Source organism: Epinephelus fuscoguttatus, linkage group LG9, assembly GCF_011397635.1.
Source record: "Epinephelus fuscoguttatus linkage group LG9, E.fuscoguttatus.final_Chr_v1".
In the NCBI taxonomy this organism is placed as follows: domain Eukaryota; kingdom Metazoa; phylum Chordata; class Actinopteri; order Perciformes; family Serranidae; genus Epinephelus; species Epinephelus fuscoguttatus.
This window is the reverse complement of record NC_064760.1, coordinates 2,978,995-3,001,940: the sequence shown is the minus strand read 5'-3', so window position 1 is coordinate 3,001,940 and position 22,946 is coordinate 2,978,995. Positions and strand designations below refer to the sequence as shown.

At 40.4% G+C, this 22,946-nt stretch overlaps 1 long non-coding RNA gene across 1 annotated transcript in view; it reads left to right on the top strand.

Moving 5' to 3' along the window:
- The first annotated feature begins 15,134 nt into the window (after positions 1 to 15,134).
- Positions 15,135 to 22,946, top strand: part of LOC125894829 (uncharacterized) — a 53,836-nt gene continuing 46,024 nt past the window's right edge. Inside the window, exon 1 of the long non-coding RNA XR_007450118.1 lies at positions 15,135 to 15,225. This is a non-coding gene — a long non-coding RNA (uncharacterized LOC125894829). The remainder of the gene's footprint in view (positions 15,226 to 22,946) is intronic.

Here is a 22,946-nt window from a genome sequence, read left to right as displayed (position 1 = left end):
AGGAGTTGTATCAGCTGGTCTCAAGACATGTATCAAAAGTTATAAAAGGCAGCATCTAGATTCCTTGAAGCTTTTTTCACGACAACACAGACACAGGTAGGTTCTCTTAAACCTTTGTCTCTCTGAAGCATCTCCTTCTTGTCTCGCCATGAAAACCTTTTTAAGAATAAACATAACAGTGAATGCCTCACTTCATTGTACAAAGTGTGGAATGTTTGTGCTCACTGTTGTTTTCTTTTCTGTCACGTTACAAAGTGGAATAAAAACCTGCTTGTCATGAAAAGAGTTTCACAAAGCTCTTAAAGTCCTTTGAACGTCTCCCCAACCGTCCACTTTGGCCTCAGACATTTACAAAACAAAAGTCAAGTCTGGTGAGACATTCTCAACACTGTGAACATTAATTTTCGCCACAGAAATACAGATAAGTAAACAAGGAACTAATGCCTCAGTAGCTTCAACACTTTATACCGTTTATACATGAACTCAGTCACATGAGGTTTACATTTTAATCTTAATGAACTAGATTATATATCCCTGTGTTCAGGGCGTAAAATTAACTTTTTACCTCATCTGCCATTGGCTAGTGACCTCCAAATATTTACTGGCCAAACATATTTTTCACCAGCCAAATAAAAAAAAATCGTGCCTTGTTTGACTAAAAATAATTACCTTACGTTTTTTGTATGAAAATCCAACTTTAGGAAAATCCAACCCTGTCCTCCGTGTTTCTTTGGCGTGCTTGCAGCAAAGGCTGCAGCTCATCGTGTTGGTGTGGGGGTCGTAGGTCAGCCATGACCGCGGCTGGCCAGCGTTGTCTAGTTTCCATTTTTCAATAAAATGCCGTAAGACATTTGTACTCCGTTTAACTGTCTGTTCTTCCTGTCCAAATCCAACATGTTCAGCTTCGTTTTTCCTCTTCTGGCGCTGGTTTCATGGCAGAAATGTGTCGCCACATCTTTCTCAGAAGTTACCATAGAATGCCCAGGGTTACAGTAGCTGACGTTATGCGTTCCCGGCACACGTACAATAAGCCGCGAGGGTCAAAATGGTCTGACACAGCTGGCAGAAATTGAAGCACATAAAAAACCCACATGCAATTCAAAATTTTCTATCGGCCACTGGCGGGTGTGTGTTTTTGTTTTACATGCCAAACTCATTTTTTACCTGCCACTGGCGCTTGGCGGGTGTTAATTTTACGCCCTGCCTGTGTTTATTCAATTATGAACTGGTTAGGTATTGTGCATATTTTAAACAGCATTTAGGCTACATTCCTAAAATCTGCCAAAAATCTGCGGATGCATATTCCTTATGGGTCTGATTGTAAGAGGACTGGAGGATTTATTTTGTTGAATAAAGGCTTGGATGGACGTGAAACTTGAAATGAAAGATGAATTGGTTTAAAAAACGTCCAGGTTTCAATGACCAGTCTCTTGTGCCGATTTTTTTTTAATCAAACACCCAAAGAGAAAAGTCAACTACAACTCCCAAGGTGCATTTCTGTGAGAAATATCACAGAGCTTTAAATTTTACAGCATGGGCTGCCAGCATATTAAACTTAGTAAAAACCTGATTTAGTATTTTCATTTAGGATTTGCAGTTTTGTTCTCAACTGCATTTTGAACATTCCACAGCTCTGATTTGTGCCTCTGAGTGGCTTCTTCTCCATGGCAACAGCAGCCGATGCTCATGGGTATTGTAGTATTCTCAGCTGTTCCCTGCACCAAACTGACATGAACGTGAAACATGATTTCTCAGAAAGTAGAGAAAATTAAGCCCAGTGGTCAGAGCGTAAATCTTTTGGGTTGTTACGTTACAAATATCAGTGTTTCTGTGTGTGAAACATTTCACAATTCATTAAAACCAAAAACTACTTTCACACTAACGATGCCGACATTTAGCACTAAAGACACATGCAAGTTGAAAATGACACAGAGGAGGGCTGAATTATTTACATACAGTACATGTATGTATGTATAATTCATGTCCTGTGTGAAGGAAAAGAAGTTCAGCGGTGTAATGAATCCCATTAAGTGTGAGCGCTGGTAAACTTGCAAGGTTTTCTGGCCTCGTCACCTCGTTACCGATCACCGCAAAGTGCTGCTTAATTATTCCTCGCCACAGGGCCAAATGTTCATTATGCCACAACTAATTACGGCTACACTGCTGTAATCCTTTACAGCCAAACGGACACAGCACAGTGAGTGTGAGTGAGTGTGTGTGTGTGTGTGTGTGTGTGTGTGAGTGTGTGTGTGTGTGTGTGTGTGTGGAGCTGAAAGCTGTTCAGCGTATGGGATTGGAATGTTCTTAATTTCCATGATAAAAACACGTGAGCTTAGATCACTGCAGGTGGAGATAAAGATTAATTATCTCCATTTTGACTTTTATTCTGTGATGATCGTTACAGTCAGACACACTAGCATGGCAAAAGTTATTGCAGGAAGTTAAAAATCTTTACAGATTTACATTGTGTATTTTGTTGAGAACAAAATGACGTAACAACGGTCAGTGGAAACCAAAGTCATCAACCCACTGAAGGCTGGACTCAAAATCACACCGGAAATCTAAGCAAAACATTGAAATCACAGCTGATTCAACTCATCATGTGACTCAGTAGTGTGTACGGCCCCCGCCTGCCTGTATGACCTCCTGACAACGTCTGGGCTCCTGATGGGGCGGCAGATGGTGTCCTGGGGGATCTCCCAGACCGGGATCAAGGCATCACTGAGCTCCTGGACAGTCTGTGGTGGTACCTGGCGGCATCAGATGCACCGATACATAACGTCCCATAGGTGCTCAGCTGGATTTAGGTCAGGAGAACGAGAGGGCCAGTCAATGGCGTCAATGCCTTCATCATCCAGGAACTGCCTACACACTCTGGACACATGAGGCCGGGCATTGTCCTGCACCAGGAGGGACCCAGGGCCCTCTGCACCAGGAGGAACCCAGAGCCCACTGCACCAGCATAAGGTCTGACAATCACTCTGAGGATTTCATCCTGGTACCTGACAGCAGTCAGGGTACTGTTGGCTCTGACATGGAGGTCTGCATGACCCTCCAAGGATCTGCCTCCCCACACCATCACTGACCCACCGCCAAACCGGTCATGCTGGATGATGTCACAGGCAGCAGAACGTTCACCACGGCGTCTCCAGACTCTGTCACGCCTGTCACATGTGCTCATTGTGAACTAGAGCACGTGGGGCCCTCATGCCACCCTCATGGAGTCTGTTTCTGACCGTGTGGTCAGAAACATGCACACCAGTAGCCTGCTGGAGGTCATGTTGTAGGGCTCTGGCAGTGCTCCTCCTGTTCCTCATCAAAAAGGGGTTGATGCCCCTTTTTACTTGGTGTTATACTGTGACCCTTAAGTGTTCCCTTAGTTTTTGTGAGTCATGTACACACACACACACACACACACATATACTAGGTCTGTAGTGGTTTGTGTATTCATGCGAACCGTTTTGGTCCAGATGTCGAGGTGCTGCTGTTCCATGATGAAAATGTTTTATCAACAACGATGATGACAAGCTAAAAATAGATCTTGATAATGAAAACTAAGACGAAATCTGTGTTTCGTTTTTGTTGACGAAACGTGATAAAAATGTTAGAGGTGGACTATTGGACTTTGAAAGCCGAAAATGGCTTCTGGAAAATGTATTTCCGGGCCACATGGCATCACATGGCTGTTTGGCCACTCTGAAAACTGACTTCAAATTTCAACGTACTTCCTGGCGGGCAGCAAGCTAGGCTAGCAGCTTCTGCCTCCACTGTTTCCAGTCTTTGTGCTCAGGTAGGCTAACCATGTCCTGGACATATTTATCAGTAACATCTGACTCCAGAAGATATTTCCCTCCATAGTTACATATTTATGAACACATCAAGCTCCAGCAGTATTCTGTGCATTTCTCCTGTCAAGAGGCACAGTAGTAGCAGTAGTAGAGAGGTGTAGCAAAGCAGAGCCGACGTGTTAGCATGCAGCCATTAGCTGTTAAAGTGAGGTGAAGCACATGACGGAGCCTTTTGTCTGTAAGTGGCTTAGCGTTTTCTCATTACTGCGGCTAACGGGCAGTGTGCTCGCCTCGTTCCTTCAGGTAATTACACGTTCTTCATTCCTCATCTTGGTGGATAGAAAAGAAAAAGAGAGCCAAGAGAGATTGAAACATTTAATAATGATCCCTGTTCATGTGGAGAAATGGAGGGACGAGGGCACTTTGACTAAACACACACAATATTACAGATGCACACATAAGAAATAGCTTCAGTGCTGCAGCCTACATGTCACGGACACACAGTGGGCTGTTAGCAGTGACGGACCACAGCAGCATAAACCGGACAGAAGGAACATCTGCAGCCCTGAAGCAAACAATTCCTGCATAGTATACCTTTAGTTTGTCCTATGTTAGAACCTTTATTTTTAATTTAAGGTGCAGCTTCAGGGGTTGCCCCACAATTGCTCATTTGTTTAGCTCAACTTTCAGGTTAATTAATGGACAAATAAATGGATTACAATATATTAACTCTTTGAGTGCCATTGACGTATATATACGTCAATCAAAATACAATGCTTGAGTGCCATTGATGTATATATACGTCAAATGCAGTTTTCGGCGGCTGGTAAAAGGGGCGCTCTCACGCAACCTGTGAGTCATTTTGGGGCTTCTGGGATACGTGGTACTGAAGAGACGCTTTGATCGGGTAGATCAAAGCAGGTGTTGGAGACAGCAGAGACGGGAGTGATCAATCGGTACGGAGGGAGAAAATGTTTAACTTAAGATTTTTTAAAGAAAAAACGACGGACAGAGCATGGGACAAACGACGGGAGGAGGCAGGAGGTAGACTGACGTTGAGGGAAAGTTAGTGAGGGGAAAATGCCGAAGCGAAAGAAGTTAGAGTTGAGAAGCCAGTTTCGCCAGCACACACTGGAGGAAACGTTAAATTTCTGTGTGAGAAATTGGTTGCTGTGTGAAACCGACACAGAAGTAAGTGACGACGACGGCGAAGAACCGAGAGATCGCCACAGTGATTCACTTGCCGCATCCAGCAGAGCGGCTGAAGAGCAACATATCTCTCCGGTGCGCCAGAGCTGCAGATCAAAGGCAGCCGCGCGTCAAGTTGTGGAGGACAGCAACGACACTTCAGACACGAGCCTTTCAGTCCAGGACTCAGAGGAATGGTTGCCGATCGAGCGGAGCAGATCTTGTTCTCCGTCCCAAAATACAAGAGGTAAGTTAAAGTTAGTAATCCATTGATTATTCAGCCAAATTTACTAAATGAAACCAACGTACGTTCCTGTAATTTCAGAAGCACTGTTGAGAGAGGAGCAGTCCACATCTAGTTCTGCAATACCTCTGTTGGCAATTATTATTTTATGGTAATTGTATATTTCTATAATTTACAGGCAGAACACTGGAAAGAGACACAGGTAGGGGACAGGCAAGCAGCAGGGGGCGTGGGCGAAGTGGTGGGTCCCGTGGAAGCCGTCCAGCACCAGATCCAGAATGGTACGACACGGACTGGGAGCCAAACAACGTCCCATTCACTGCCACTCCTGGACCCATCAATGGTGCTGCTGCTCTTGATTCTGATCAGCCTGTTGACTTTGTGGAGCTCTTCTTATCTGATGAGCTGCTCCAGGACATTGTTGAACAGACTAACCGGTATGCAGACCGGTGCCTCAGAACGGTCAGTGAAAGTATACCACAATCCAGAATGCATGCTTGGAAACCTGTTACAGTGCCAGAGCTGAAAACTTTCCTTGTGTTGTATTTTAGTTGTATTTATTTTTGCAATAAAATAACATTTGAATGAAATTTTCAGATGTCTGATATGTCATTGAAGCCAAAAGTAAAACAGTTAAATCACTTTTTTGCTTGAGAGACTCTCTTTCACAAAAATGCATTTTTCTCAGCTTTCTAGAAAAAAAGCAGTCTTTTGAGTGTAACCAGCCTCTACTCAGCTTAAGATAAATCAAGAATGGAGCAAGGTGCAAACATTTTTTTCTCCTTGATGAAGTGGAAGGTCTCTTCTTTCAAATGAGGTATTCAGTGTTCTCAGAGTCATCGTATGAAATATTCTGTGGGTCGTGGAGTTTTACACAAAATGACCAGAAACGCTGGCACAAGTCACTTACCACTTTCTGAAATGACTGGCACTCAAAGAGTTAAAGGGTTTTGACTGGTTGTTTACTCTTATGGTTGTTTTTTTTGTTTGTTTTTTTTGATTGTTTGTTTTTCTAAACCTCAAAAACTTCCTGGCTTTTAATTTGAGCCAGTCTCACCTCTCAGAATCTGGTTTATTGCCAAGTAGGTTGACACATACAAGAGATTTCTACTTACTTACGAAATTTCAAACGTCCACGGTCAACCTACGAGAAAGGAACAAAGAACAAGATTGATTAGCCCCGGGTCGAGACTGCCCTGTAGATTTTACAGGACAGTCTCGGAGTTAACGTCCATATGGGAGCAGAGCGACAGTACAGGAACAACGTACTTCAACACCAATGTTCAAATGCAAAAACTAAAGTCCTTACCTGAGTCCCACGGATGTCATCCCTGAGTACACCCTTCCAAATGTACCGTATATTCCATATTTGTTAACAAAAAGACACTTTCAACCAACGCTGTAAGCACTACCTGCTTTCAACTGCGCCACAGCGCCACTATAGCGGTCGGGGGTGGTACTGCACATTAAAACAAATAGACAGGTACTGTTCTTGTCACCTGACCTTCAAAAAGCAATGCGTATACAGAGGTTAAGATGACCTTAAAATGGAGGTTCTTAATAATCATGCTATTATCACTCACTTTGCTTGTCTTCCTTTGAAATGTAACTGGTGACTACAGCACACCTGATGCCACGAGAAGTCCAGTGGCTAACCTGGTCCTTCATAAGGGCTTTAAGTGGACTGATGATAAGCACAATATGTTGTGCGTCAGGATGCAACTAAAAGTTTTACACATGACATGTAACACAGGGATATTGGTCAATTAAGAGCCATAACATAGACAACATTCAAGCGATAATGGCAACAAAACACAAGTTAAAAGAGTGATTCTTTTTTATTTTAGGAAAGTTATAAAGTTTGTTTTTGAGATCCTCTTTATTCTCTGTTTTGATTCCAAAAAGTGATGGTTTGTCCTGGAAATGTCCTCAACCGTCATTGGTCAATTGAAGATAAAAAAAAAAAAAAAAACACGTGGCAATTGACAGGTCAGGTGACAATAACAGTACCTATTTGTTTTAATGTGCACTAGCACCCCCGACCGCTACAGTGGCGCTGTGGTGCAGTTGAAAGCAGGTAGTGCTTTTGAGGGAAACAAATGAGTCACAAAGGAAAACTTACAGCGTTGGTTCAAAGTGCCTTTTTATTAACAAATATGGAATATACGGTACATTTGGAAGGGTGTACTTAGGGATGACATCCGTGGGACTCAGGTAAGGACTTTAGTTTTTGCATTTGAACATTTGTGTTGAAGTACGTTGTTCCTTTACTGTCGTTCTGCTCCCATATGGACGTTGACTCCAAGACTGTCCTGTAAAATCTACAGGGCAGTATCAACCCGGGGCTAAAGTCAGATTAGCAAGACCGTTTTCATTTCACATTATCTGCAAGGTTTCTTTTTTTTTCATGGATAACAATAAATTACAACCTTGTTCGTGACTAAAAAAAATGATTTTGAGCTGCAAAAACTCCTTTAAATGAACAAAATAGCAAAACAGGAAGCCTAAATTCATACATTAAAGGAAGGGACTGATTTTTGGGGACCGTACCTATGTTCCCCAGGTCCTATGTTCCCCCATAATATAGGGACTGGGAAACATAGGACCCTTTTTCCTTACCCCAGAAATGCAACAGAAAAACGTACCTACCTCATGTGATCACGTGATTCAGTGCCCAAAGGCGCAGACAACGCTTCCCAAGAGTCACATATATTTAGAAAAGGCTCATTTTCTCCACCGTAATTGCCGAATTCTGCGACCCTTTTTCAGAAAAGCTGGGAACGTGGGACCCTTTTTCTGTAAAAGGGTCCCACGTTCCCCGGTTGCAGAACATAGGGGGGGACATAGGACCTGGGGAACATAGGTATGACCCCGATTTTTGTGTATCTTAACAATTTTCTCCACCAAGTTTTTTTTCTCACCCTTATATTTTACTTTGAGATATGTAAATACATACAGTATATATGAAAATAATGAAATAACAATGGAATAAGAAAAAACTGGTTGTTAAAATCATTGTCAGAGGGTACACACAGAAAAAGAAAATGTGTTTATAGATGCCACTGGATTTAATTTATAAAACATAAAACTCATCTGACCAACGTAAATAATACAATTGAATAAATGTAATTAACCTAATAATATAATAATATGAAATAATAATATTAAACCGTATAATTACATTAAAATGTGTTTGATTACTGAAACTAAAAATAGGACAAAAAAAAAAATCCCTACAATTATTTTGTTTTTGATTTGTCCAAATAAATTCCTCTAAATGTCTCGACAGCCACATCATTTATAAAATAAATTACGTTGTATAATTTAAAAATCATTAATAGCAGAACCCTGGAAGAAATGTATGTTGAACAAGCAAGAGAAAATTAAATGTGTGTTTAAGTTGACGTTCTTGGCCACTAACAAAGTGAACTAATTTTAGTTGGATTTATATTAATGAAGAAGAAATTAAAGCTTTACAGGTTTAAATAAATAAAACACCTGAATCTAGTTCATCTGATTTTTTTTAAACACATCTGCTCGATTTATGAGCTATTTATCTTCTGCTGTCACACATATTTATATTTCATAAAACAACCTAATGCATGTACGTGAGCATTTCTTCAACAATGTCACACATCTCGTCTCTGGAGAGTCTCCCTGTCAGTAAAGCTCTTATACAGTCTAGTTACCCATAATGCACTTTACTTAAATAGCTCTTGTAATTCAGTCACAGTTGGGTCACCTGGGAACGAGTCTGTTCATGTGTCGATAAATAAGTCTGCGTCTCCACGTGTTTACATGCTCTAATATAATATCACTGCTGTCGGGGGGAAACACTTTCTATCTGAAAAATGTCAACTTGGTATTTCTCTCCATGTTTCTGTGCTGCGCTCGACGTCCGTCTGCGACTGACACAGGGAAAAATATTAGATGTATTGATCTGCTGATTTATTGATCTGCTTCTGGAGGCTGCTGACGGACCTGAGAGAGGAATAATGTTCAGATTACGTACCTCCAACGTGACACGTTTATGATGCAGCAGCAAGAAACAAGTTTACACCTCATGGTTTTATGAAGAGGTGAAGTCACAGTGGTGGCGGACGGGTTTCCCTGCTGAGATATCACGCTGAGGTGGTTTGTTATGTGATCCACAACAGAGGGAGGGTCACCTCTCTGCTTATGACCACTGATTAAAGACAGTAGTTTAATGTCTTGTAGATGTGGGTGTGGTTTAGGCAGGTGATAGGTGGCTATTAGCCGGACCTTGGGAAAGAGCTGTAGAGGCTTCTGAGCTGGAGAAAGGACGCTGGAGGCAAAACATGCAGAATAAGAGAGTGAGAAAGCGTTTGACAAGCCACTGTGAATGATCCATGTAAATATACCTTTACTTTGAACAACCACTAAGAGGAGCGAGCTGGCCGACTGGACCAACTGAACTGCACCAGAAGGGTGTCCAGCAGAGTTGACTGGTCCAAGCGAGCTGGTTGGGAGGAGCAAGACTGGTGGCCTGTTGGTGAGTGAACACACACAGCCCCCAGATAAGACAGGTCACACTCACCACGGGAAGTCCAGGTACATTTCAAATCAAATCAAATCAACTTTATTTATATGGCACTTTTAATACAACAGTAACACAAAGTGCCTCACAGAGGTTAAAAACAACAAAGATCCAAACAGAAAACAAAAAGAAAAGAGAAAACCCAACCCTCCCACCCAACGAAAAGCTATTTAGCTCATAAAATTGAGTTAGTAGCTAGGTAAGAATGATCTAAAACAGAGACATAAAATGCATCAAAACTAAAACCTATAGGCTAACTAAAATAACAAAAGATAAAGGTTAAATGAGATAAGAACGTAAAAAGAGGAAGGGTAAGAATATAAAAAATAAATAAAAAATAGATAATGGATGGATAAATCAGTTATAAGAGGAATTTAAAATAGATAAATAAAGAGATCAGTTAAAAGCCTGATTAAAAAGATGAGTCTTGAGCCTCTTTTTAAAAACATCAACAGTCTCTGCAGCTCTGAGGTTCTCCGGCAGTCTGTTCCACAATCGGGGGCCAGAATAATTAAATGCCGCCTCCCCATGTGTTTTAGTCCTAACTTGTGGAATGGTTAAAAGGCCGGTGCCGGAGGACCTCAGGGTCCGCGAGGGTTGATATGGTAAAAGCAGGTCAGATAAATAAGAAGGCCCAAGACCGTTAAGACATTTAAAAACTAATAAAAGAACCTTAAAATCGATCCTGAAGCGCACAGGGAGCCAATGCAGCAATTTTAAAACTGCTGTAATGTGCTCCCTCCCTTTCTCACGTCTAATGCAACACGCAGGGAGAGGCGCTAAGTAACAGGCGTGTTAGCCTGAGCTGATGAGGTTTCATGAGCCTGGTTTACATTGCAGTGTCATTCTGGCCCACACTAAAAGATTCTTCAAATGTCATCAGATGTTGAAAATGTGAGATCCCACACAAAATAATTATGATAAATTAAAGAGATCCTAGTTTGTGTGGAGCAATGATTCGGCCAAAACGGAACAAAACACACGACTAGATCACATTCATGGACAGCTGGAACACTGATGAGTCTTAACACTGGAAATCTTGCAGAGTTCTTGTGGTCAATTGCGATCAGTTTAATTAAAAGTCCAGTGTGAAGTATTTAGGGGGATATATCGACAACAATTAAACAAAGTAAGTGTGTTTTCTTTAGTATAATCACCTGAAAATAAGAATTGTGTTTTCATTATCTTATGTTTTGTGCGTTGAATTAGATGTAAAGTCAATGTAAAGACGCAATTAGACGCAACGTGAAATACGCAAATTAAGTGGCGCAGATGGATTTGCACGATTTTGCATCATAACCTTATTTGTGACAGTTTAAAAATCTGAACTTCAGCAATCAATTCGTCCGTAGTAGCCAATCAGCACTGACATCCTCCGGGGATGTATCGATCATCAGCTCAGTGACTTCACGCACGTATGACACGAGTCAACACAAAATATTCTAGCATTCAAACTGAGCCATTTATAAAGTTACGGAAACTGAATGAATGAAAATAAAAACAATTAAAGAAAATAATGGAAAATAAACAAACAAAATCAAACAGGGATAAGTAAGACGAAAAAAGGGACCAACATACCAATAAACATATCGCTTGTACACAAAAACTGCACATGTATACACGTACCTACACATATCCATATACAGCGCATTGAGATACATAAATACATGCATGTACATATCACCCCCCACACACACACACACACACACACACAGTAAAAAAAAACACACACACACACAAATTCAGCAAAGTAAACTAAAGAATAAGGACCAATGTGATTAATTTTTTTTAAATAAATTAAAGAAAATATGAACCTCTTGAACAATGACCCCTGAAGAAATACAACTACAGTCTTCACCATGAGACGCCACCAAATCCCCCAAATCTGACACACTTCACCTTTTAGTCATAACCACAGCTTTAATTTCACTTTGACTTATAATTCATAAGCTGTTGGTGTAAAATAAATGAAAAATAAAACAGCTACTTTTGTTTTGCTCAGACGTGGACCTTCCTTCAGGCAGATCCTCCCAAACACAAATGTAATATATGTACATATATTGAATTTTCATTAATAAAATATATTCAGGTCAATTCAGTTTTACTTATAGCCCAATATCATAAAGCCCAGTCTGTCTCAGAGGGCTTTATAACAAACAACATCCTCTGTCCTCGGACCTTCACAGCTCATCAGGAAGAACTCCTTCCTAACAAAACGAACAACGATCAAACATCAGAGAAAACAAACATGGCGGACGACAAGCAGAAAGAAACAGCTCATTTTGCTGACTGCTAAGTTTTTATCGTAATTCTATATAAATTAATAAAATAAGGAGAATTAAAGGAGTCATCACAGAAAGGAAGCAAACAATTGTTAGATTAATCTGTTTAAATAAGTTGTACAGTTCTGTTCTGTGAATTGTTCTGAAATTGATTTCCTCATCATCAGTCGTACAAAATAAAATAAAGTGCAGTGAGAGGAGAGGTACAGAGAGTGAGAGGTGGACCACGCACTGCTCTGCATCGCCCCGGGCCTCCTGGCCTTGGTTATTCTCCGAGCGCCCTCAGCTCCTCCTCCTCCCCTCCGGCTGATTTGTCAGACCGGCTTTGTAGCGGCCAGCCGAAGGCCTCCGAGGTTTACCCACAATCCTCGGGGCCCACCGGTATCCCTCCAGTCCAGCGTCTGAGGTCAGGCACCCGCCAGCCATGGCCACCCCTGAAATTTTTAAGGGGGCACAGATTTAACACAAACATGTCCAAGCAGATCTCAGTGGAGAGCGTGAATAATAAACCAGAATCTGAAGCCTGAAGCTTCTGGAAGGAAACAAAGGAAGAAGTTTCAGTTCACTCCCGACAACGTACATCTTGTTAGAGACGAGCTGGGTCCTCGAGTTCATCAGGAAACATCAGCAGCTGCCGTCACAACAAAGACATTTTCAATTTATATTAACATATAAATGATTTTCAAATCTTTAGTTCTTCTCGCTGCAAAATACTTACAACGATTTATTTGTGGGGCTAGAGCTTTTTTTTTTTGCGTTGAGCAGTCAAGGAACCAGATTTTCCTTCAGTCTTTCTTTTATCTGTCTTGTCCATAGCTGTACTGTTCAGTCTGATGGGAACTGCTCCCCTGGCGCATAAAAAGAGTTTCTGACTTCAGGGTTTCCTTCTGGGACATGTGGCAAGTTCCCGTTCAGCTTATAGACTTCAAATTGTGATGACATCACCGATTTTAAAAAGCTTTTCTCAGCTACAGGAAAGTTTTACAAATATTAAACCTCCACGGATAAAAAATTCACAGTACAGTTATAACTGACCTTGTTTGCAGATCAAGCGGTCCTGTCAACAGTTTTGCTTGTCTCTTTGACTAAGTTTAGTCTGTGGGGATTTGTTTCGCTCCACGGTTGACGTTTTTTTCTGTCAGCTGATGCAGAAGTTAGCGTTGCCCTGGTTCCCTTGTCAAAAAGCCTGATGGGATTTTTCCTTTGGATTTTAGATAACTGCAGAAAGTAAGGTCTATTGCGAACAAATGTTTATGATACGAACATGTTTTGTTCAGCAAGATAATCGACACAAATGAAGACGGCTTTAATGATTTTTTGAGGCGTGAATACAATCATCAGAGGTAAAAAGGTAACATTCGGCTATAAGCGAACTGTACGCCACGGTCACATGAATTTACATCACATCGTCTTTGCCATGTCAGAATGATAGACAGAACATGAATTCCTGAAACAGACAGTGCGGATGTCGCGGATATATCCTCAAGATTTGCATCTCTAGCAAGTATCAACCAAGTATTGAAATCGGTAGGTACACGTCGTATTTTGTTTTATGGGAAGAAAACATGATCAGATTTTAATTTAAGAAAATGGAGAAATTTATTTTTGTAATCTAAAAAGGTTAAGAAGACCTTTTACCTCAGTTACGCCTGCTGTATCCACTAACCCACTGGGCGCCCGCTCCCTGTCATTTCATCTCGACTTTACTGTGTACCACCGTTCTGTCCATGATTACAGCCTCAGACACCAATGCAAAGATTAACTTTTTGGTGGCGACACAAAAAGGTTTTTGCAGCAGTACGATACACAGCTGGGCAGCATCAGTTTATAACACAACTTTCTAACGCCACCCGGCAGGTTTGGGTCCAACTAACTCAAACTTGTACTCGAGAGTCCACTGTTTTTTCTTTCTGTGAATGTTGAGCCAAACAATGACGTTTTTTCTAAACCTAACCACGTCCTCGTGCTGCACAAGGAAATAAACAGAAGTATGAGGCATTTTACTGATGTTGTAAGTTTATTTTTAAAAAGACTGTTGCATCTAACGAGCAGAACCTGTGCATTTCCTGTGAAAACAAAGTGCATATTGAAAAGAAACAGTGCATGTAACAGGTGTAAATTGACACGGCGCCCAGAGCATCAACAACAGACGCTAGTCATATGATATACGATGAGTTGAGATGAGAACGTGTTGATTCCTCAAAGGTTTGACAGACATAGGCTTGAAACTTTGACTTTTTATCGAAGAACCAGCTCCTAATGCAGCTCTTCATCTTTACACTGATGATTTCACCTGAAGAGTTCAATGCTGATCCAAGCTGCACCGACTGTGACTGTAACGTTGTGCATGGGTAAAAATGATTAGGACTTGATTGATTGGGAATTAAGAGAATCCACAGTGGAATTTTGTTGTGAAATAATTAATTTGTTTGGTGTTGGCTGATCAATTTTAGATGCTGATGTGACTCAATAATGTCTCGTCACTGATGCATTAAATGTTTGTCCGCATGATGAGACGTCAGGAGGACGAGCTTTGTTTCTGTTCGCTCGCAGGTCTCTGAGGTGATCAATAAATCAATTTCCTGGCAGGTTGGGTGACTTGCTGCATGTCTCCATAAAGACCTGATGTAATTACGTATGGATTATGGATGTAAAAATCTATTAAGAGACTGCATGTGGATTCACATGACGCTTTGATGGAGGAGAAACAAAATCTCAGTACTAGAAATAAATAAGTTAAATTCAAAAGTGATCAAGGATTGATGATCAATAAAATGTTTTGTACCAGGATTTAAACAAACTGTTGGATAAGAGCTGTGAAGGATAAAATATGTGATGTACTTTAAATATCAGAATTAAAGGAAGGTCTTTAAAAGTTCTTCTTATAATACAATCCAGACCTCGACGTCTTGTGCGGTGATGCTGCTGTCATGTTGATGAGAGCACCTGAGTCTGCTGTCACACCTGTGTGTTAATTAGCTCCTCATCCATCAACAGAAAAACAGCTCGTTAAGCAGAGACAGAGAGACGAAGGCTGCCGGGCTTGAAGGTTTCACCAGATGAAAAACGTACAATGAGAGGCAGAACGATTCTGACAGGATTTATGAGTCTGAAGGAAACTTTGAAGATGAAAACTTTGAGGTTAATGGCAGAAAATTAATGAAGGTGAGTGTCTGTTAATACAAATACTTTGCTCCTGAAAGCATCGACAGGTGGTTTTGATCAGAGGTGAGGAACACCAATCACTTTGCAAAGTTTTGTTGAATTGATATTGACGCTTTACTGAAGCTGCAAAGTCAGCAAACAGTCGTAGCTTTATCCACAATGTTTCTACGTCCTGTGGTGTCAAACTCTTGACATGACTGCACTGATGGTGAGATGATTATTGACATGCTGTTTAAATGTGCACTATGTTTAACCAAGTTCATCATTAAATAAATACAAGGACAAATAATTTAAGGGTAAAATGTAAATCTCGTGATGGAGTTGATGTATAAAAAGTAAAATGTACACGAATGCTAAGGTTGAAGCTACTGAGGCATTCGTTCATTTTTTACTTAACTGTATTTCTGTGGCGGGACCAATGTTCATTGTCAGGTGTTCCACTACGGCGATATTTGCTGTGGGACCGTGTACGGCACAAAGGGGAGAACATCTTGCTAGACTCGACTTTTTGTCTGAGACTGAAGTGGATGGTCAGAGAGACGTTTAAAGGACTTTATGAGCTTTGGAAAACTGTTTGCGCTGACCACCATTTTGTTTTCCTTTCCTTCACATTACATTTTGTACAATGTGCTGATGCATTCTCTGTTATGTTTGTTCTAAAAAAAAAAATAGTTTTTACAGTGTGACAGGAAGGAGATGCTTCAGAGAGACAGAAATGCCTGAACCAAACGCCTGTTTAAAAGAACTGACCTGTGTCTGTGTCGTTGTAAAGGAGCTACAATTATTATTCAGCAGAGCTCGACAGGTGCCTCCATCTTGTGTCTCCATTTTGTGTTCCAATAATAATGTGGTTCACCAATCAGAGGGGTATTCCAGGTAGGAGGTTCAACAAACTCTGAGTCTAACCCTGAACTCTGAGTTGATTTACCCTAAGATGGGAAACTCTGAGTATCCGGTTCCAGAACAGCTGATCTGAGTTAGTTCAGTCAACTCTGAGTATGTTCACTCTGAGTTAAGCCGACAATAAAAAGCCATCATCAATGGAGCTCTGACTCCACGATTCACCATGGCAACAGGTAAATAAAAGACAGTGCCTCCATTTTAATCCAGTGGATGTAGAGATATTAATGCATGTGTAGGAGACGGTGCACGTTTATCTTTAAAAGAAGAGCCTGAGTCAGAGCGAGGAAAGTGTCAATAAGTTAACCATAAAGTTAATAAAAAAGTTTTATTCAGTGTTGTCCGTTTAGTCATCATTTATCAGACTTACATTTCCTTAACGAAGATTTAATCTGATGGGAAAAAACACAGGAGGCAGCAACCGAAAAATAGGAAGATTTAAAACATATAGGCTAGGCTATAGATCAAAGACACAAAGACATGACTGTAAACTCACAGTCTGACCCAGTAATAATATGTTTGGTGATTTGCACTTGAAAAGACGTTGAGGTTAAAATACAGAAGATTTTAAAATGCTGGACATCTATTTGTATCTTGACTCAACAGCATTCAGTGACTTTATTTCAGCTACAAATGTAGTAAATGTAAAGACAGTGAAATGCTGCACCATTGCTCACTCAGAAATATGAACATATAATCCCCAATATTAGGCTATAGGAGTTATGTTCCATCAGTGCGACCAGTGACATCAGTGATAGAGATCATTAGTCATTGATACTACGTGTCTATACTGATTTTTAAAATTTAAATAATTAGACCTACACATTATGTGCAATAAACATTTGGGAGCTGCTCTAACAGACTGACAGTCTGATCCTTGTGCACAGTGTTATAAAAATAATAAATATAAAAAGGACAGAGGTTTGATTCTGAGCTGAGGGTGAATTCTCGCTGTGTAATATTTGAATGTAAAGACAAAAACCGATGTCCAAAGAAATGACTGATGTGCATAAATTCAGTAACTTCAGACAGTCCTGAGTAACAAACTAATATCCAGCAGGATTTAGACTGTGACAGACGGTAAATCTCCGCTAATGAATGCGCTTCGATACAAGCTTTGACACGGACTGAATGAATGAGGAAATGAAACAGCGTGTAAGAGGGAGGAGACAGAGAGAAACTCAGGGTTTATTGAAGAAAACCTGTCAGCGAGCAGGTTAGGTTCACAGAGTCTGTTACCATGGTGACTGACTCAGAGTTTCAGTTACCTCTCTTTCTGGAACGGATAACTCAGAGTTTCCCTCATCTCAGGGTTAACTTACTCTGAGTTTTCACATAACCCGCTTTCTGGAATACCCCTCAGGATGTGCATTTTAGAAACACTGCCACCTGGAATAAACATTGCAAATGATTCTTCCTAGTAGTTCAGAAGTAGGCGACTCCTGAAAAACAATATAAATTTTCTCACCTCCCTCAGCTCTGTATAAAAACATACAAAAAACCAACACATTCTCATCCCAACTCGTCAAATATCGCTGCTTTGTCAGTGGACCTTCACATATGACACGCTAGGTATTTTCCTGCATCTGTCGTTGACGTTCCGGGATGCCGTGTCAATGTACGCTTGTTACATTCATTTTGTCTTTTCAAAATACACTTCCGTATTCACACGAATTGTAGTTTCTAGTCATTAGATGCAAACAGTACTTTTCAATCTAAACGTAAGTCTGTAAAACACCTGTATTTACATTCATGGGGAGTTGGTGGGTCAAACCAACGTGTTCTCCCATCTCGTCAAATGTTGCCATTTTGTCAGTGGACTTTCACATCTACATATTACGCACTAGCATCAGGCGTTAATGTTCTGGGACACCATGTCACTTTATGCTTGTTCCATGCATTGTGTCAATACACTCACATTTTCACAGGAAATGCAGTTTCTGGTTTTTAGATGCATACAGTCTTTTTCAAAATAAACTTACAATGGTCAAACTCCTCGTATTTACGTTTATTCCCTCGTGCAACAAAAGCACATGGTTAGGTTTGGAAAAAAAAGTGTTTGAAACCAAAATCACTGATGAAGTGTCAATATTTGACAAGTTGCCGACTAGATAATGCTGCACAGGAATTTTCATAAAGTTTTTCCAGCACTTTCTAAGTGTCCTGTATCCATCAGTTAGCTCATGGTCATTCAACCTCAGCTAAACTATTGCTAAACAATAATGTTATGAAAAACATGGACGATGCATGATTGCAGGTCACCCATAGGGTTGCAGCGGTTTAACGTCTTAAGGTACAGTATACCCTGATATATAAGTTGACATGTATTAAGCTGTGTACATTTGCTCATCTGCAAACTAGAAAAAAATGCAACTTGATGGAAATTGTCACTTACGTTAATTTCGAAAGACAGACTTTTAATAGAAACTTCAAATTTTTAAAAAAAAAATGGTTTCATGTAGGGTCTCAATCTTATTTTACTTTTTACACATACTACAAAAAAAACTGCAATGGAGAATAATTCCTGTCTCTTTGTTGTCCCAGGTTAAATATTGTCTATGTATTTAAATATATTGATAGAAGAGTTTTGCACAAAGGCAGGCGTATTCATGTATCCCTGACTGTAAACTGCCAACATGAACATTGTACCTTAACATGTTCTTCATTCTTCACAGTTTGTCAGCCTATTGGAGCTACAATTGTGACGTTTGTTATGAAAACATTTTCTTTTTTTTGAATTTAGTGAAACTCTGACATTTGAGACGAGAGATCTTGCTAATAAAGTCATATGATCCTCTTCAGGAAGTCAACGTGTCCATCTCACTGTAAGATTTAATCTCTTCCCTCTGAAGTTAACCCAGAGATGAAGCACTGATTCATAAATCTCTCTGACTCGTTGGATAATGTGACGGCTGCATTAGATTTGACTCCATCCTGATTTCATGTGTTTGTCACGGTGAGATTAGAGAAGATAACCTGCCACTGATCACATATTAACATGTTAACAGCTCTCCGACACTCTACTGAACGCAACACAGTGGAAAATGTCGGGATGAGGAGAGTTGTCTTTTTTTTTTCCTCGGCATAATGACATTTTCTTCCATCAAATGTAAAAAGTGAAGAGGGAATTCACTGCACTCGCTCTGGATGAGAGTGTCAGCTAATGGAAATGGAAATGTGAAGTTTAAATGTGTTTCTTTGTGCAGTTCAGCAGGCAGAGTGCATTTAGCCTCGAGTACAGAGTCAGTATCTCCGTATCACTCCTCTCCATCCATCCATCTCACATACTGTAGTACTGTAGATAGTAATCAGTTATTTAAATATGTAAATTGTTTTCTGTTTTTACGCTGTAAAATGTTTAAAAATCCGCAGTAACTTATTGTAATGATCTGATTGCATGTTTTCCAGCACTGCAACAAACAATACATTAATTATAATTATCAATTAATTAGTTTGTAATACTTGATGGTTTAATGCTTGAATTAATTATTGATATATACTGTAAAAATATAAGTATATAGCTCACTTTTAACAATGGCCAAGTCACTATGAATTTATACGCTAGTCAACACAGTCGGCAAAAATCGACTGACTGAAATTCGAAGGTATTTTACCAACAGACAAAGTTCTGCATCATAAGGTGATATTTTGATATTTGATATTTATTTTGAACATGTAAAAATAAATAAATGGATAGGATAGGAAAGTGGATAATTGATCATTTGCCATCTGACTTGAAGTTGTGGTTGTTCTGTTCATCAGTGTTGTAGCAGCAGTTATAGTTGATGGAGGAGAGTAAATTATTGTCCGGGTCTATAACATGTTCAAAATCCTGTAAACTGTGATCAGTGTATTCAAAGATTTTCAGTGTCATAGTGTCACGCTTTGTGTCTGTTGTCTCGGAGGTAGATGAGTGAGTTCTTTCAGTGTGTGTCATGGTTGTGTGTGGTTGTTTGTTACTTTACAGTCCGGTTCATGATGATCATTGGTATTTGTCCAGTTCCTTGTTATTTCTTATGACCAAGACTTTGAGACCTCAGGTGTTCTGTGTAGTTTTATGTTCATCTTGCAGTGTGACGTCCAAGTGTTTTTGGAAGAAGTTAAATTTTTCTACTGTATCTTCAGATAACGTGCTCTGTTTTGTATTTTGTCTTAATTATTTCTGGGTTTGGTTCTGTGTTAAACAAAGACCATGTTTGGCTGGATCTGGGGTGTATATATATTAAATGAAATTAAATAATAATTTAATATGGATGTTGACATGCCAGGGTTGGTAGCAGTGTCCTGAGCGTCGACAGCAGACGCAGAAGGATACCCAGCACGTGACGAATTGGTATGAGAACATGTTGCATTGTTATCCAATCCAATCCCCTTTATTTATATACCACATTTTAAAAAACTAAAAATGAAATAAAAATGGATAGTATAGTGGAAGTATAATGGAAGTATATAAAAGCACTAAAAATGCATAAAACACAGGGCAACCAACCAGTGATTCAGAAACAATGAAAGACAAACAGGGACAGAGACCACACAACTCTCACGCTGAATTAAGCCAAGGAATAAAAGTGAGTTTTAAGACAGGATGATACAGAGCTGGTTGAAAATTGGCAAAGTATCCCTTTAAAGGAAGGGAACAAGGAACAAATACATTCAAACACTGAGACTGTTCAAACGTGACATAGCTGTATGTTAGTTTGTCACATTTCCACCTTGTCTGAGGTCCAAAGCCATTGGTTCCTGTGAAATACAGGAAATACTGCATTTGTTTTGGGAACTATTTTCAGCTGCGTTTTAATCCACATTTGGTGCTGTGGTGAGTTTTTGTGGGATTAGGTCAAAATAAGCTGCAGTGTGTGTGTTTATGGTAATGAAGGAACATCCAGTGTGGCTCACTGACGTGTTTTTAATGGCACAGAGGAAGAAGATACTGTATATCGGGCTGTAAATAAACAGTGTTTTTGTTGACTGTAGAAATGTAGAATAAATCGTCAAATATATTCATCAGAGGACTGTGCAGCCTTGATGGAGGTTTGCACTCACTACCTTTATAAAGTGTTTTTGGATGTCGGGTCGACCCCTTGACTCTAACTAAATTGTTAATCCCCTCACACTTGCACAGCCAAACCTACGCCCTTGAACAACCCTACTGAGGTGTTTAAGATGGCGGTCACGTCGCAGTTCAGGTCCACTTCCTCCGAGCAGCCTAACGTTCCTACTCAGGAGGACCACCGCTCTCCCTTTTCCCCCGGAAACAATCAGGCCTGGCAACCCGCAGCCATCGATTTATTTATTGTCTCCGAACTAATCAACATTTGGAAATGAGCGGGGCAATGAGAGGTAACCAGGCAACAAACTCCTGCAATATAAATCCAATCTGTGAAAGGGGAAATGAGATATTTCCATTTATTTTTAATTGAAGTCTCAGTTTGTTTGTTCCATCCATCATCCATCCTGCGCTCATGGTGAGTCTGAACTCCTCTCCTTTCTCTCCATCTCTCTCCCGTCTCGGTAAATATTACCTTGAGGTGAATAACTTCACCTGGTGTTTGGCTCCTCTGCCCCTGAGCCTTTTCTGTCAGAAATGAAAGTGTGTCTGATTCGCAGGCCCTGTCCATTTGCAAGGTTGATAAGAGAGAGAGGCATTGGTCCCTGCTCTATAATTTCATTCACTCGTCCACAAAGAAATCATTTACACTGATCCTCAAATGGCTTCAAATGCGCCGCACAGTTTTTTTTTTTTGTCTGGGCGCTGAGGTCTGCGATAATGTAGGTCTTAACTAGAATCCCCTTTCATCGTCGCCCCTTAATCTTTTCACGTCTGAATGAGCGACTCCAAAAGGATTTTAAAGCCCTAATTTAATGTGCTGCCTAATTTCAAAGTGGCTGTCACATCGACGCTCGGCTGAGAGCAGGAGAGGAGACTGGGAATCAGCCAGGGAGCAACTGGGCCACAGACTGGTTCCTGGTTTCTGTTCAAGGTTCATGCAATTTAAGGATTTACCTGCTCAACAGCGTCAGATGGAGGAGAGCAGCTTTTGTTCGCAGGTTTGACCCCAATACCTGCAGGATCAGAGGAAATATGACCCCACTTCTACCTCTGCGTGACTTCAGATATTTTGTGATGAGCTGAAGCGTTCAGGTTTTCACTTCATGGAAACACAAGAATCCTAAAGCCTGGTTTATACTTCATTTACTCACTGTAAATGTCACTGCCCTCATACTTCCATGCGTCTTTTATGTTGGCATAGACACAGCCAATAGAAGGCACTAGGGGGCGGAGTCAAAAGTTTCACACAACAACAACAGCCATGTAACGTTACATCCTCACACGTGGAAGAGGACCTCTTTCTCTCTACATTACCAATTTGTTTTGTTCCACCAATATTTAACTTTGTTTGTTGTCCCCTTCAGTTGTATCTTGCATGAACTACTCTACACTGCCTCCACGATTTCTGGTGGTACTGTTTCGTTTTGTCCATATCTGTAAGCTTCGAGGAAATGTGCACAAATACAGACGAAATGAACACAGAGTACGGACAGAGAGCTCTGTTCATCTCCATATCTAATATTAAGCAAGAATGAGCCCTAACAATTGACCTATGGCTAAGTCACGCCCCCCTCCACTCACTTTGACACCTGCCATAGCCCCGGTCACTGAATGTTGATATTTTGTCCCAGTACAGTGCGTTTAGCACAAGGCAATTGATGATTTTTGGAGACATAACGATCAAATTTTGGTGCATCAAAGTGCCACTGAAGTTAAGGTTTTTGGCTCAGAATATGAGAAAAGGATAACGGCCTTTTTACCATCTTTACCA